We start from the raw sequence: 16,649 nt of genomic DNA, 5'->3' as shown, positions 1-16,649 counted from the left end.
AAAAGAAAAGAAAAGAAAAACATAAAAACAAAAAAACCTTTTGTCTTCATGTAGAACTTAACTATACAGATCTGGCTACAGGCAGAATTCCAGATCTATAGTGCTCAAGTGCATAACCAAAAATTTACCAGGAGCTGGTACTAAAGCTGCTTTGTCTGGGTTCTCCAGCTGATATGCTACACACCACGTTCTGCCACCTTTGTATCTACAGGTCCAACTAACAGATCGTTATCCAAACAAAATACATGTATATTTATAGAGAGAGACTTAAGGGTGAGCAGAAGACTGTTTCAGGTGGTTTTCTAAATGTGCTGTACTATGGGGTAACCAGGATTCTCTTATTCAGTCAGTGTGGTGATGTTGATACTTCTGAGTACATGGTCTGAAGCATTTCATTCTGTGTAAAAATCAGATGTAAGCACAGCCCATAACCATGGCTCTCACGTTACATGGAAACCCACTTTCTTCCTTCCCTGGTTTGTTCCCTCCATCCTGGGTCAATAAATACCATGTACCAATTTTAAACTGCACATTTTATCATTTCTAAAACAAGAATGCCATATACTTTTCCTCCATTCTAAGATGCTATTGATTTTAAGTTCTTATTTGATGGTCAAATCTGTAGAAGACCCAAATGAAGCAGCCATTGTCTCGGGTTGAGGCTCTAAACCTCAGGTGCATTTTTGGCTGCTTGCTTTCCCCTACCCCAGTATCTAATGAACCAACATGTTCTACTTCTTGAAACTGCCCTGTCCTCCCTGTTCCAATTGCTAACAGCACCCCAGTTCAGGCCCCACTCATCTCAGACCCAGACTATGGTAATAGTCTTTCTGCCTCTCTCTCTTTCAAACTACCCTATACAGAGATCTTCTAAAATAGATTTTGCTAAAGAATTTGGATCATGTAACTCCCTAGCTACAAAGTTTTCATTGGTTTCTAGAGCCCTAGAATAAAGTTCGATTCCTTAGCAAAGCAGTCAAAAGCACTCCACCATCTGAGCCCAACTGGCTTTTCCAATCTTGACTCTTAAAGTCCTCCTCTCACACTTAGCATCCTCATGCTATTTCTCAAAGACACTTTGGCTTTTTCCACCTCTAAGATTTTGTGTCATTTTTTCCTTCTACCTAGAACACCTCTCCCCACCCCAGTCACTATAATAAAACCCTATCCATCTTTCAAGACCCAGCTCAAATGCACCTTTTCCTTGAAGCTTTTCTTGACCACCTAGTCAGAAGGGATTTCTTCTCCACCTATACTTCTACAACACAGAGCTACACACCTAACATAGATCATCTTGTTTTTCTTTTCTTTTTCTGAGACAGGATCTTGCTCTGTCACCAACGCTGGAGTACAGTGGCAAAATCATAGCTCACTGCAGCCTCAAACTCCTGGGCTCAAGCGATCCTCCTGCCTCAGCCTCCAGAGTAGCTGGGATTTACAGGTGAGCACTACCATGCCCAGCTAATTGTCATCTTACAGTTATTTTTCTATAAATTTTATCTCCCCCACAATAAGCTCTTTGAGAGAAAGGGAAGAAATTTATACTTCTCTGTGACACCTAATCAATGCTCTGCACACAGGCACTCACAAGCACATACACAAATTCAGGACAACTTCACTTGGTTTGTTAGTTTAACTGACATATGTGACAAATGCTGTACTTCTCCAATCCTCTTTGCCTCTACAAAAGGAAGATGTACTTCATTCAGATTTATTGTTTTTTCATGGAACAACTAAGTTATTTGTACGTTTTTTGTTTTTCTGAGACAGAGTCTGGCTCTGTTACCCAGGCTAGAATGCAGTGGCATCATCATAGCTCCTTGCAATCGCAAACTCCTGGGCTCTAGCGATCCATCTGCCTCAGCCTCCCAAGTAGCTGGGACTACAAGAGTGTGCCACCATGCCCAGCTAACCTTTTCTGTTTTTTGTAGAGATGAGGGGGTCTCACTATGTTGCCCAGGCTGGTCACAAACCCCTGGTCTCAAGCGATCCTCCTGCCTCGGCCTCCCAAAGTACTGGGATTACAGGCATGAGACACCACATCCAACCAGAAAAGTGACTTTTCAAAATCCATATCTACTTGATATTGTCAATTCCTTCCTCCTCTGCCATAAATTAAATTGTTTTAAGGAATGATTCAATTTAATACAGTGAGTTTGGATGCCATGGTTTGCCTCAGGAGGGATTCTTTGCATTAGCAAGTGTGGGGTGAAAGATCCCAAGTACTATCCTATCTACAATGGTATTGTGCCTCAAGTCCCCACCTTTTTCTTCTTCAAGAACCACTAAATACTTAAATTCACTCAGAGCAAGACACTGACAGGGAAACCATCCTGCATAGGAGACTCTTGACTACCACTTTCAATTAACAGTTAATTTGCTTGTCAACACAAGTTGGCTATTTTCCATATGCTCCTGCAGACAGGGACTTGTCACTATACGGAAAAGGGTAGGACTGTGCAACACTATACTCATAGATGTTCTAAATCATGTTTCTGCATGGAACATAAGGGCGGGGAAAATTCAGTCCTACCTTAGAAAGGCCTTGGGCAGAATTGTCTTTGAATGTCAAAAGATAACTTTCAAAGATATTAATGGCAAAGATAACTTACATTGGTTTAAATAAATACAGAGATCTAGATACATTATATAGCATATACATATGTACAATCTATGTTATGACTAAAATTAATCTGTGAGCAGATATTTTGGCTTAAGTATAGAGTTTAAAAGCTTGATTTAAATGTTTCCCAAATAGGAAAAAAAATAAGTTGAAAAACTAGTGAAATCTGAATTAAATATGAAGTTTAGTTAATAATAATATACCAATGTCGGTTTCTTAGTTTTGAGAAACACATCATGATTATGTAAGACTTTAACAATAGGAACCATGAAGCGTTTATGGGTATTCTCTTTGCAACTTCTTTGCAAATCTAAAATTACTCAAAAAACAATTATAAAGAAAATTTATTGCAACAGCACAAATTGAGTTATAAACACTTTAATTAAAAGATTTTCTTTGAATTAAAAAAGCAGGCTGTTTTATCAGTTTATTTTTCTCAAAAGTGAAATTTTAAAAAAATCCTTTTTCAAGCTTTGATGTTTTTAAACATTCTCAAGTTTACCTGGTAAAGAATATTTACGAATTAGCAAATGGGCTTGGTTTTTTTCACCAGAATCCATGTACGAACATGTGTAAATATGTTTCATGGCATAAATCCCAAACTGGCTAATGCCAAGATACCCTGACTAACTTTTGACATTACCTGGCAGAGTTGACTATAACTCATAACATCATGTGAATACAGAACCACCTTCCTTAGAGCAGTTCAGCACTATTCTCCTAACTGTGAAGTGTGGAGCCATTGAAAAACTCCTGACAGTTTGAGGTTGCTGTGAGCTAGGCTGATGCCACGGCACTCTAGCCTGGGCAACAGAGTGAGACTCTCTCAAAAAAAAAAAAAAAAAAAAAAACCTCCTGATAGGGCCAGGCACGGTGGCTTACTGTCTGTAATCCTAGCACTACTCTGAGAGGCCAAGGTGGGAGGATTGCTTGAGGCCAGGAGTTCGAGAGCAGCCTGAGCAAGAGCGAGACTCCATCTCTACTAAAAATAGAAAAATTAACTGGGCGTGGTGGCGTACACCTGTAATCCCAGCTACTCAGGAGGCGGAGGCAGGAGTATCACTTGAGCTCAGGTTGCAGTGAGCTATGATGATGCCACTGTACTGTAGCTCACGTGACAGAGCAAGACCCTGTCTCAAAAAAGAAAAAAAAAACCAAAAACTCCCCACTAGAAGATAATGTGACAAGTTCATTATAGCATTCTTTTTTTTTTTAACTCACCACTATACTAATGAGGAATAGTATTACTTCATATAACAAAAAACATGAGACATAAATAATGGTACATACAGACATAGGCATACTATAGAGCCATCTGAATTATGATACAGATTTATAACTGACACAGAAATGTGTCCATATGGAAAAAAAGAGTAAAGAACACGTAAAATTGGGATTATGCAAAACCATGAACATACATGTATGCATATGCTCACTCATATTGAAAGATAGGAGACAGGTGAAGGGGATACTTTTATTTTTTTCTTCACATTTTTCTGTAATCCTTAAATAGTTTTAAAGTAGGCATGTACAATTTTTTAAGAAAAATAATAAAGCTATTCTTTTTTAATACCATATAGAAACAATTTGTTTACACTCAAATAAGACATTAAGGACAAGTATATAAATAATTTTTTTTAAAAAGTAGTCCTCTATTCATAACATAGAAAATGGTAAAATATTTGCTATTAAACTTACTATAAATTATAACTCTAGAAAGCTAGGAAATATTATAAAAATATCAGACATCAGCCAAAAGACCCTAGGTTGTCAATGTTAACTGCAACATTAGCTATGTAATTTTAGCTTATAGCTATAACATACATCATCACACTATTATGTTTCACTTCAAAGGACAAACTATAAATATCGAGTTATTTCATATAGATTCCATTTATAAATATATATACTGCTGATAATGTTTGTACTTTAGCTGAGATCAGTCAATAGTTTTTTTTTGCACAAGCAAACACAAATCTCTTTTCTTCTTGCCAAGGACTTATCTTTTCATATCAATGCATTTAAGAGCTGAGAGAACTTATAAAGCACCCAGTATAACCCCATTATATGAGAGATGAGGAAACAAGAGGCTCAGAAAAGTTAAATGGCTCCTGCAAGGTCTGCAACGATCTAATGGCAGAGCTGGCCTAGTATCCCGATTCTGATCACAAGGCTCAAAATGAATTACTCCTACATATGTATTAGAATGGCTAAAATGAAAAATACTAACAATATTGGGTGCTGACAAAGATGTGGAACAAGTGGAACTTTTCATGTTTCTGGTGGGGATGCAGAAATAGTTTGGTAGTTTCTTGTAAGTTAAACATTCACACTATATGACCCAGCAATCTCAGCCCTAAGTTTTTACCTTCGAGAAATGAAAACTTATGTTTACCCAAAAACCTGCTATGAATGTTTATAATGGCTCTGTTCATAATCACCAAAAACTGGAAACAATCCAAATGTCCTTCAAATGGTGAAGGATAAACAATCTGTTGTGCATGCATACAATGGAATATTACCTGACAATAAAAAGGAACTGTTGATACACACAAAAACTTGGATAAATCTCAACAGCATTATTACGAGTAAAAGAAGTCAGTCTCTAAAGGTTACATACTGTATGATCCCATTTATACAACATTCTCCAAAAGACAAACAGATCAGTGGGTGCCCAGGGTAGGGGGAGGGTATGAACGCAAAGGTATAGCAGGAGGGAATTTTTGGGGGTGATGGAACTGCTCTGTATTCTGATTGTGGTGGTGGTAACACAAATCTACACTTATACTGATATTCTCGGAACTACAGCATACCAAAATGTCAATTTTACTGTGTGTTAATTTAAAAATTAAAATAAATTATTTACTCAGTCTCTGGTTTCCAAAAGCCAGAAACAAATTCTTATTAATTAATTTTTCAATTAGTAAAATAAAGTAGTTTTTATGGGTCTTTTTCTTAAAATTCTCAAGGCCAGCCAGGTGTGGTGGCATGCCTGTAGTCCCAGCTACTCAGGAGGCTGAGGCAGGAGGATCTTTTAAGCCCAGGAGTTCAAGGCTGTAGTGTACCATTATAGCAGCTGTTAGTAGCCTCTGCACTCTAGTCTGGGCAACATAGTCAGACTCAGTCTCTTTAAAAAAAAAACAAAACAAACAAAAAACCCAACAACTCAATGCCAAGAGAACACATTAAACTTGGAAAATTAACATAACATCACTTTGTCTCAATTTTCCTGTTGGTAAGATGGGGATAATATAAGAGTAAATGGCAAATCCTATGTAAAGGTTTGCTGAATAAATACCAGGGCTGTCCAGAAAGTATCTAGCCCTTGTATCCATGTATCCATTATATCCATGGCTGGATAGTTTCCGGACAGCTCTCATATATACATTTACATAGTACATGTAACTTCCAGTATAGAAATGAAAGACAACTCCGACTAAGAAACTTACAAGTTTTGTCCCTCTGGAGGACCAGGTTCTGATCATTGCTTTTGTGACAAAGCTGTTCATGAATATAGTCCAAGTCCAGAGTGTAAATTTTTACAGAGGTTCACTACTGAGTCCTTGCTATATTTTTATTCTGTAACCACTCTATATGCATATATTATTGTTCAAACCAGATTCTGTGTTAAAGGAGGTTATCCTAAAGAGTTTAAAAAATCTCTTTCTGCGTATTCTTTAGTCCTCTCAGTTCCACCTAATCTAATGAACAGGTAGACAGTGCGTGTGTTAAATGACAGTAGGTGTACTACCTGTTAGAAGACCATAACTTTTAATGCTAGGCAAAGTGGGATCCAACCTTAACCCTTTCCAGATTTTCAGGTCTTTTAAGAACTACCTCTCTATATGGAATAAATAAAGTAATAAATATAATAGATTTCTACTTCAAATCTATACCCCTAAGCATAATCTTTATCACTCCCCTCAACCCCCTTTAATACAGTAAACATCTGTTTAGCAAAACAATACTTTTTGTTAGGCCCTATATATGGCAGTATTTTTTTTTCAAACGGCCTATCTCGATCCAAATTTTCTAAATAAAATGGAACACAATAAAAACTAACAGACTGCCTGAGAGATAATAAGGGTAGGTACTGTCTCACAAGGTTTTTGATTCAGCTGTGGGTGCAGGTCCAATGTGAGTGAATCTGTGTGGGCACGCATGCACTGCTTCTTACTGTGGATCATGGTCACAAAGTTTGAGAGATATTGCTAGAGGGAATTAAACAAACAGCAGTTCTAGATTTAGAACAGTCCAATCCTGCAACAGTTGGCTTCTGTGGACATGTCTTTCAGGTCTCAGTATACCACCTGGCCTTAGAGAGATAAGTCATCTTTAAAGAAAGAAAAAAATATCTAACTTTCCATGTGAGGTGGCAGAAGGATTGAGTAGAGAAGGGAAAGCAGAACAAACGATCTTTTGGATACTGATTGTAATAACTGACAAATGAGAACAGACGCTTCAGTGTTTCTTTACTACAATCTGACAGGAAGAAATCAGACATTTGAAATTAGAACATTTCTTTCTACTATGCATGTATTTTCCAAAATTTTAATATTTTCTCACTTAGCAATAGATTTTTTTAACTCATCATATTATACAAAATTTAAATATATTTTATGTGAGAGAACCAAATGTTTTCTGTTCGAGCATAGCAAGATCCACATTAGGATCCCACAAGTAAAGATTTATTTGTTTTGAAAAAATTACACCCCTAAGTCTCTGCTGCGTAATATATAAAAGGATTTTTTTCTCTCTGTGAATAACCTTTTAGATAAAAGCTATATTCCAAGATAATTTGGCTTTACCACAGGAAATTATAAATAACTTATTTTTAAAACAAGATGATTTGTCCACTAAAACTTATTCTAACGTCTTCATACTTAAAACTCCACTACTATTTAGAAAATTATCTAGCTTATTTCTTCTCTAAACTAGATGAATTAAATGAGTTCCATGTACTAAATCTAACAAAGTCAATGCTAAAATTATTACCTGCCTAGTGGCATCAGCTTAGTCATTAGCTACTCTACGCAGGGTTTCTCAACCTTGGCATTGTGGACATTTTAGACCAGGTAATTCTTTGTGGTGGGGGCTGTACTGTGCACAGCAGGATGTTTAGCAGTATCCATGGCCTCTACCTACTGCATGCCAGTAGCATATTCCCACCCCTATTGCTGACAAACAAAAAAACGTCTACAGACATTGCCAAATGTCCCCTGGAGGCAAAAATTGCCTGTGGTTGAAAACCACTGCTTTACAGATTTATACTTTAATTGTTGTTTCCATGTTTGGGCAAAAAGAGCAGAGAATGACATTACTGAAATTAAAGCAAAAATGTGATCAAATGCAGTTTTTATTGGCTTTTGTTAAAGAGCATGGCTACATACAATTTCATTCCATTAACCAATTATTTGACAGGTCTATCAAATTCCAAAATATTCAAAACAAGATTAACTATACATATTTTAAGTCAGTTTTTCGTGTTGCTATTTATTTAGAACTTTGGGGTTCTAAAAAGTTCAAATATATGGCAGTTATAAAAATTATATTAAATAAAATATTTTTAATAATTAGCAATTCAGGAAGAATTGTGATATCAATATTATGAAATGAGACAGTGAAGAAATATTTAGCAGTTACAAAAACAAATCTTTCAGGTGTTATAATCATTTTAAAGACATTTTCTACCATATTTAACTGTTTATACAAGGATAAAAGAATTTAGGGTTTGCTCTTAGATGACTCAGGAATTCTATTAATGTTGTGAAATCCAAGGTAGGTCTTTGAGGATGTACTAAAAAATGGTTTGAAATTATTTGGCCCCATTAAGTATTCCAATATTTAATTTAAAATAGGACATTACAATTTTCCTATGGATCAGCTGGGGGATATATTTTAAATTAAAAAAAAAGTATATATTCACCTGTGTCAAAATTTTAAGTGTAAAAGAATATACAGAGAACAGAGCAGCATTATTCATGATAGCCCAAAACCAGAAGCAACCCAAATTTCCATCAATGATAGAATGGACAAATAAATTATAATATATGCATACAATGAATATGCATTGTTTATAGGAGAATAAACAAACTGTTACACACAACAATATGGCTGAATCTCATAAACATAATTTTGAGCTGAGGAAGCCATACACAAACGAGTATATATTGTATTCTACTTATATAAAGTTTCAAAGAACAGGCAACACTTCTTGGTGGTAGAACTTAAGACAGTGAAAACCTTTGGGAAAGCAGGAATTGGGAAAGGATTTGAGAGGCTTCTGGGACATTAATAATCCATTCCTTGTGCCAGGTGCTGATTACACAGAGAAAATGCATCAAACTGTATATCTATGATTTCCCTACTTTTCTATGTGTAATGGCTTACCTTAACCAAAATTTTAAATCTTTTTAAAAAAATACATATTCTCATCTTCAGGTTGGGGTAGGAAAAGAAAAAATATATATAAATTTTTAAAGTATACAATAAAGCACTTGCCTCCAATCCTGGTACCTCAGTCATCCAATTCACTCCCCAACAGACCAATATTATTGGTTTCTTATGAAATGAATTAATAGTTTCTTAGAGTTATTTTATGATATACAGGAAAATCCTCAAATATGTTCACTCTCCCACAATACAAACAGTAGTACATTCTACACACTGCTCTGTGCCTTTTTTCATTAACTCTATAGCTTAGAGATTTTTTCATGGCAATATATAAAGTTTCCTCATTCTTTTTGCAGCTCTATAATATTTATTCTATTGTCTGAATATACACTAATTTATTTAACTAATTCTATACTGATGGATATTTAGGTTGTTTCCAAATTTCTGCTGAGTTAATTTTAATTTTAAAAACTTTGTTAAAAAGAAAATGAGGAACTTTTATGACAAGGTAATTTTTATTTTTTTTGAGACAGAGTCTCGCTTTGTTGCCTGGGCTAGAGTGAGTGCCATGGCGTCAGCCTAGCTCACAGCAACCTCAAACTCCTGGGCTTAAGCGATCCTACTGCCTCAGCCTCCCGAGTAGCTGGGACTACAGGCATGCGCCACCATGCCCGGCTAATTTTTTTTTTATATATATATTTTAGTTGGCCAGATAATTTCTTTCTATTTTTAGTAGAGGCAGGGTCTCGCTCTTGCTCAGGCTGGTCTCGAACTCCTGACCTCGAGCAATCCACCCGCCTCGGCCTCCCAGAGTGCTAGGATTACAGGCGTGAGCCACCGTGCCCAACCATGGCAAGGTAATTTTAAACTCCACCTTTAATAATACATATTAATAGAGAAAAAGTCTCTGGCCATCCTGATCGGTTTTAAAAGGAAAAGATGCAGATTTAAACATAAAATTGGGATCACAAGCACTCTCCTCTTCACCAACAAAAAACAAGAAAACAACTTTACCACGTGTTTCAATGTGCATGGGCCACCGATATTACTTTAAATATATTAAAATGTTACATTCAAAAGGGTAAAAACAATTCATAAGGGCTTAGTTATATTCTCATTTTGTAAGTTATACAGTGTAAGTAAGAAATTATGTTCCATTGAGGAGGCCAAGGCAGGAGGATCTCTTGAGCCCAGGAGTTCAAGACCAGCCTGGGCAACATAGTAAGAACCTGTTCCTACAGAAAATTAAAAAAAAAAAAAAAAAAAAAAAAAAAATTAGCTGGGTATGGTGGTGCACATCTGTAGTTCTAGCTACTAGGGAGGCTGAGGCAGGAGGATTGCTTGAGCCCAGGACTTCAAGGCAGTAGTAAGTTATAATCATGATACTGTACTCCAGCCTGGGCAACAGAGCAAGACTCTGACTCGAAAAAAAAAGAAGTTATATTCCACTGAATTCCAAAAACAGAATAAAAATTCCAAAGCTGAAAAGTATAAGCACATTTTATTAAGGACTATATTCTGCACTAGCATTAAAAGACAAAAGGAATCACCCAATACTGTATATCTTTAACCCAGGTAAGAGTCATAACACTCAGCTGCCACATGCACAGTAAAGACCAAGATTATTAGAGTACAAGTGGTGTTAAAAAAAAAAAAAAAAAAAAAGACCAAGAAATCAGGCTTTGGAGCCATTCTTTTCCATTTCTGTTCTCTCCCAGCAATCCCTTCTCACCACATACTCACTGGTTTATCAAGGAAGTGACAGAAGAAACCAGCTATCTGCTAGGCCATTTGACTTGAGTGAACCAGTAAAAATAATAGTTAAAAAAAAAGCACCCCTTCCTGTGGAAAAAAAAAATATGTAATTCAATCACCTAAATTTTGTTTGTTTAGCCATTCTGAGCTCACACAGCATTAATGCTATCATTATTATACATTCTGGCCAAGATTAAGTTTTTTAAAGTGCATTGCAAAATCTAAGACAAGTCAAAAGACCATTATTTTTGCCAATCCCTCTTTATCAGCAATCCAATACTAGTGACTGATTCCGATGATGGGCAAGTCCTGTAGGTAGCTCAATAGCAAAAGAAAATAAGGATTAGCAGATTCCCTTTAGGTAAATCCTAATGCATTACTGATGTGTCTACCTTATCTGAAAAGTCTCTAGGTAACTCTTGTAGGCTCACAGACTTTATCACAATGTTATCCTGCAAAAATGACAGAATAATTTAATTCTATAGTCATCCAAGAAATCCTATTTTAAAAGCTGTATGCACTGAATAAAACTGTATACATGGCCTTGATTGAATCTACTCTTCAAAGTAATCAATCTCTTGAACTATGTTTTTAAAAAGGGAAAAGGGAATGTCATATTTTACCATAAAACTGCCTTTATGGCTAAAAAATGAGGAATAGAACTATACACACAATCTATAGGACTAAAGCAGAGAGTTCATAAAATTTGACAGGTAAAGAGGCCTTACTTTTTTTCCTTCCCCTGCCAAAGTAAAATTGTATAAGGCACTCAAACCTATAGCCCCAACAGCAGTTTGTGATCAAAACTTCAGAAGAGCAATGGGAATTTTATAAGAGAAAATGTTCATAAGTATTTTTAAAAATCAAACATAACTGCTATATAAACAAACAGATTAACTAAAATAAGCAACTGATATCTCCCTACTGATTCTACCAAGCACTTTATGGTTTGCATTTACCATGAAAATTTATACAAAGCTTTGCACGTGATTCAACTCTGGACACAGAACTCACTGAGATACATTAATGTCCAAAAACACCCCTTTCACCACATAAGCTCTGAATAGGCTTAAAACAAGCACAGCCTGTGGGTAACACTGTAGAATTTGGAACTAGGTTTTATTATCGTCACCAAGTTCAGCCAGCCATAGAGCAACAAATGAAAGTTCCAATAAGTACACTGCACCTGTAAGACTTCGGTATGCTCCAAGTCAAATATTGGCAATTTTTTCATCCCAAATCTGCACAAATGAAAAAAATGCAGATCTCAGTGGCAGACCTCTAAATCTCATCATAAGCCTAAATGATCAGTAGTTTCACTCTGACATGCCCTGTATCCTACCATTTATTGAATCCCTAATACGATCATATGCCAGGAACCGTGCTAGGAGCTTGCATACATTATCTCTAATCTTCATAACAAATCCCATTATGCTGATGAGGAAACTGAGGCCAGAGAGGTCAAGGTAACTTGCTCATGCCATAAAGCCAGCAAATGGCAAAGTTGGGGTTTAAACCTGGCTCCAAAGAACCATCTCCCTGATCTTTCTCCAGCAAAAGTCACTAACTGCAACACCAGTTCATCTCTATCAAAGTGAATTCAAGTGCTAATTATTTGAAATGATGACAACAGCTGAGAAAAATATCATACCTAAAATGGCAGCACAAGACACAAGAGTTCCCAATGAGGAACTCCCAGTGAGGCACCATCACCTGCAATTACCTCCTCTAGAATAACTAATTCTTAAGGCTATAGTTCAAAATACAAGACAATCCACTTTTATTTATTTATCTGGCTGTCTCTCAACTGACTTTTTAGAACAAGGGAAATGAAACTAAAGAGTATACTCACAAATTTGGTAAAATTATCTAAAACCCTTGAGAAAAGGGTAACTTTTTTTTTTTAACATTTTATGTCATAGTTTACTTCTTCAACAGGCTTCACACATTCAAAAATAAAATCACATCAGTAGCATTACTAATCAACTTTTTTTTCTACAGACTTGAAAAGTATTTTCTTACCACACTACAAGATTACTTCCCATACTTAGAGCAGAAATGGAAACAGCTCTGGGTGTCACGAATCAGATCTTGAGGCCACAGTTGCAGAAAGTAGGTGCTGTTTCCCTTGAGTAGGAGCTGCTGATCTGAAACCTCCTAAGGGAAGAGTGTCTGAAGAAGAGTGTTGAAGAAATTAAAGCAAGCTGTTTATATTAATGAGAGTGAGCTGCTGGCACCACTACTCAAGTGTTTCACTGCTATGCAATTGTTTTCCAGCTTCCAAGTTCTGAATCTGGCAGGGAGAAAATACTGTTCTCACAGCCATATGTGTTATATGATCAGCTCTATGGTGTGTGGGTGTTTAACTAGGTAAGTGACTGGTTAGAAGAGGTTCTGCAATACTAAACCAAGGAAACACTATCCCCTGAGATTTTAATGGTTTGTCATTATATGATGTTAACAAAGAAAAGTAACATATTTGCAACTTTGAATTGGCTTGGGTTTAGGATAGGCAAATAATTTCCTATAGTAAAACTTCAGGCATGACATGAACAAAAAATAAAACCTGTAGCATAAGCCACTTCAAGCATGTTTATTAGATAATAAAAAAATGCAGTATTTGCAACCTCAGCATGCTTTCAAACTTCATAAGGTACACTGTGTAATTATTAGAATAAATACTATTTTTCAGGCGTATGGAACAGGTTCTATGCAAGATTCCAAGGCTCCCTTGTCTTCCAAACTGCCAGTTAATACCATGAATTCCTTAGCCTCTCAGAACCCCCAAAATGCAAAATCTATGAAAGTCTCAAAGGATTCCGTAAGTGAAAAATATTGTCAGAATCATACTTAATGTCACTGCCCACCACAACATTATCACAAGCTGGAATAACTGTCTCTTGATTGAAATATGATCAAAAAGCAAAAGCTGGGTACAGAGTAATTTAAATAAAAATAGCTGATATTTACCATCTGCTTATTGATAGAATGCAAAGTTCATTCTTAGTTCTAGATTCTAAATGTGGAGACTGAATTCCCTAACTACAATTAAAATCTTTCCATTAAAACAAAAATTTTAAATGGATGCTTTTGATGGCGCCATCATTATTAATAAAGACATGAAACTGTATTTACAAAGTTTAAAAAATCTTGTCACAGAGCAGGTACACCACTATGGGAATTATAAAGCCTTCTTTTAACAGAGCACATCAACTTCAACCAATATATAGAAATTCTGTACAGGCATTATGAAACAGACCTCAGACTTTGCCATTGAAATTTCCTACATTTAGAATATAGTGCCAGGAACACACATTATCAATTGGTCAAATTTAAACAAGTTATTTTGACTTTAGTTTTAACTTTTTCTGAAAGACAGACACATCTCCTCTTGACAGGAAGACAGGGAAATGATACTTTACAAATAACTAACTCACCCTAATCAAAAAACAAAACACAAGGGTACATACAGAAGCTACTTTGCTGTTTATTGCTCAGAGCCAAAGTAACTCTAACCCTTAAGGGGAAAAAAAAAAAAAAAAGAAACTCAAGTTCCTTTCACTTTTGCATAACACAGATTTTAACCTGAGGTCCTAGGACCAGCTTCAAGTTGACTCTAGTTGCAAGCAAAATTATGTGCCTACTTCACTAAGAGGGCCCTAATGGCTTCCATAACTTGCAAGAAAGGTTAGGAACCACAGAAGGAGACATTTCCAGGATCACTAAAACTTAGTGGCGAACGTTTTAAACAAAATTAAACTAAAGATAGTATCGATCTCAACACATGTGCACAGGAGCAATAAAAAGAACCAAACTGCCTACCAGCACTGACAATCACAGTGCCATGCACCGCTCACAAAACAGCTCCATTCGGGAACATCACCTGCATTGGGCTCAGACACCACACATCCCAGCAACAGCAGCTCTTCATTCCCTAAGCATACACATGTCAACAAAGCATGTGCTAGTTGCCATTCCCAGAACAATACGGGCCTGGCTATCCTCTGGAAGAAAATACACATTCTTCTCAAAATACTATTTATATACTATGCCTTGATCATAGATGTTAAACATTACAACAAAATAGATGACATTCCCACACATCATACGTATCTAATTAACTGGGAAAAAAGCATCACTCAGGTGTTACTGAGGGTCCCCGGGAAATGCACATAAGGGAAAGGCTATGATAATGATGCTTGAACACGGGGACAATCAAAGGCAGACTCACGCAGGAATATCCTGAGAACATGGTTGTGGAAAGCACCCTTCTCCAAAGGCAAAAGCACATTCCTTTGATTGGCAGAAGCTATTTCTGACAATGGATTCGCGGTGACATGGGCTGCACAGCAATCAGGAAGTGAGTGAGTGTGTGTCTGTGTGTTGTGGGGGAGGGACACACTAGATGTGATCAAAGCTGGCCCTCTTCAAAGCAGAACAGCATATGGGATCCTAAATCCTGAAGACGGACTTCGAGGTGAGGCAGGGGCATTTATTATTTCTACAGGAGACATCTCTCGACAATGAACATGTTACGTGGAGATGTAACGGGGGTGTACCTTTGGTGTCTCCGATCTAAGAATCTTCAGCAGAGCCTGATTGGAGGGGAGGAGGCGGTGGGGGTGGAGAAAGGTCTGCATTACCCACTGGGGTGAGTGTGGGGCTGCTGGCGGCGGGTGTACATCAGATGCGTTTTATCCAGGCGGCACAATACTCCCGCGGGTTGGAGGTTTGGGCGCAACCGCAGGGCGGGGGAGGCAGCGGGTGCAAGCCACCAGCTGCAGGGCAGGAGAACGCTTGCAGGAGGACCGGTGCAAACCTCCCCTCGGCCCGCTAATCGTGCCACCCCAACCTTCCCTCAGGCCTCAGGGCGAGCGGACTCGCGGCAAAACTGCAGCCAAGCCCGGGTCCGGGAGGGAGGGAGCGAAGGGGCAGGAGCGGGGCACCCCCGGCCCAAGCTCGGTGCCAGATAAGCGCTGCGCCCAGGGCCTCCCCGCCGGATGGGGGCTGCTCCGGCCTAGTGCGCGCAGCTGCCTCGGCGAAGGGTTAAGCCGGCCCCCAGAGCCCGGGCCGGCCCGGCGGGCGGTGCAGAGGAAGGGCTGCTGCCAGGGGCGCCGCCGCGACGGTGGCGTGTGCGTGGGGGAAGGGGCCCCTACTCACCCGGGCCGGCCGCCTCCGCCTCCGCCGCCTCGACCGCCGCCTCGGCGGTCCATCCCTGCGGCGGGGGGCCTGTAGCCGCGGCGCTCGAGTAACAACCGCCGGCCGGGCCGGCCCCTCCCCCCTGCCCAACGTCTGTCCTCCGGGCCGCTCCTCAGACCCGGCCTCGGCCGCCGCCGCCGCCGCCGCCGCCGCAGCGCTACGTGGCCGCCGCTCCGACGTCTCGCGACTCCCTTCCGAGCGCGCGAGGGCGAGCGGGGCCGGCGGGGCGGGCGGCGCGCGGGGAGGGAGGCAGGGGAGGGGGTGTGCGTGTGTGGATGTGTGTGCCGAGAGGGGGGCAGGGAGGGAGGCGAGGGCGCGCGCGCGCGCCCGCGGCCCCTTCCCTCACAGGCGCCCCCGCCCAACAGGGATCCCGAAACCTCCCTCCGCCCGTCCCCCCCACCCCCCCTCGCGGCATCCCGGCCGCTGGGAGCAGCGGCGCGCATGCGCGGCCCTCGGGCCGGCCCTGGCGCACCTTTTCTCCCTGCTGCCACATTGTGAGCGCTCCGCCACCCAGATAACCGTCGGCTCCCAGCTCCACCCACGCCCTCTCCCACCCCGCCCACTCCCGAGCGCCCAGGTAAATGCGCGAGCTGCGCATGCGTGCCGCTCTCCTGGAGTCGGGGGGCGTGGTTGCTGAAAGGAAGCCTAAACGGGGAGTGGGAGGGGGCTGCAGACTGGG

The 16,649-nt window shown here is 39.4% G+C and overlaps 1 protein-coding gene across 1 annotated transcript in view; it reads right to left on the bottom strand.

Annotated features, from left to right (window-relative positions):
* Positions 1-16,143, bottom strand: part of ZNF652 (zinc finger protein 652) — a 56,768-nt gene extending 40,625 nt beyond the window's left edge. Inside the window, exon 1 of the mRNA XM_045526239.1 lies at positions 15,932-16,143. The gene's annotated coding sequence lies outside the window, so the exon portion shown is untranslated. The remainder of the gene's footprint in view (positions 1-15,931) is intronic.
* Between the last annotated feature and the right edge of the window lie 506 nt (positions 16,144-16,649).

Source organism: Lemur catta, chromosome 15, assembly GCF_020740605.2.
Source record: "Lemur catta isolate mLemCat1 chromosome 15, mLemCat1.pri, whole genome shotgun sequence".
In the NCBI taxonomy this organism is placed as follows: domain Eukaryota; kingdom Metazoa; phylum Chordata; class Mammalia; order Primates; family Lemuridae; genus Lemur; species Lemur catta.
Note: the sequence above shows the minus strand (reverse complement) of the source record. Positions and strands in the feature narration are given on the sequence as shown.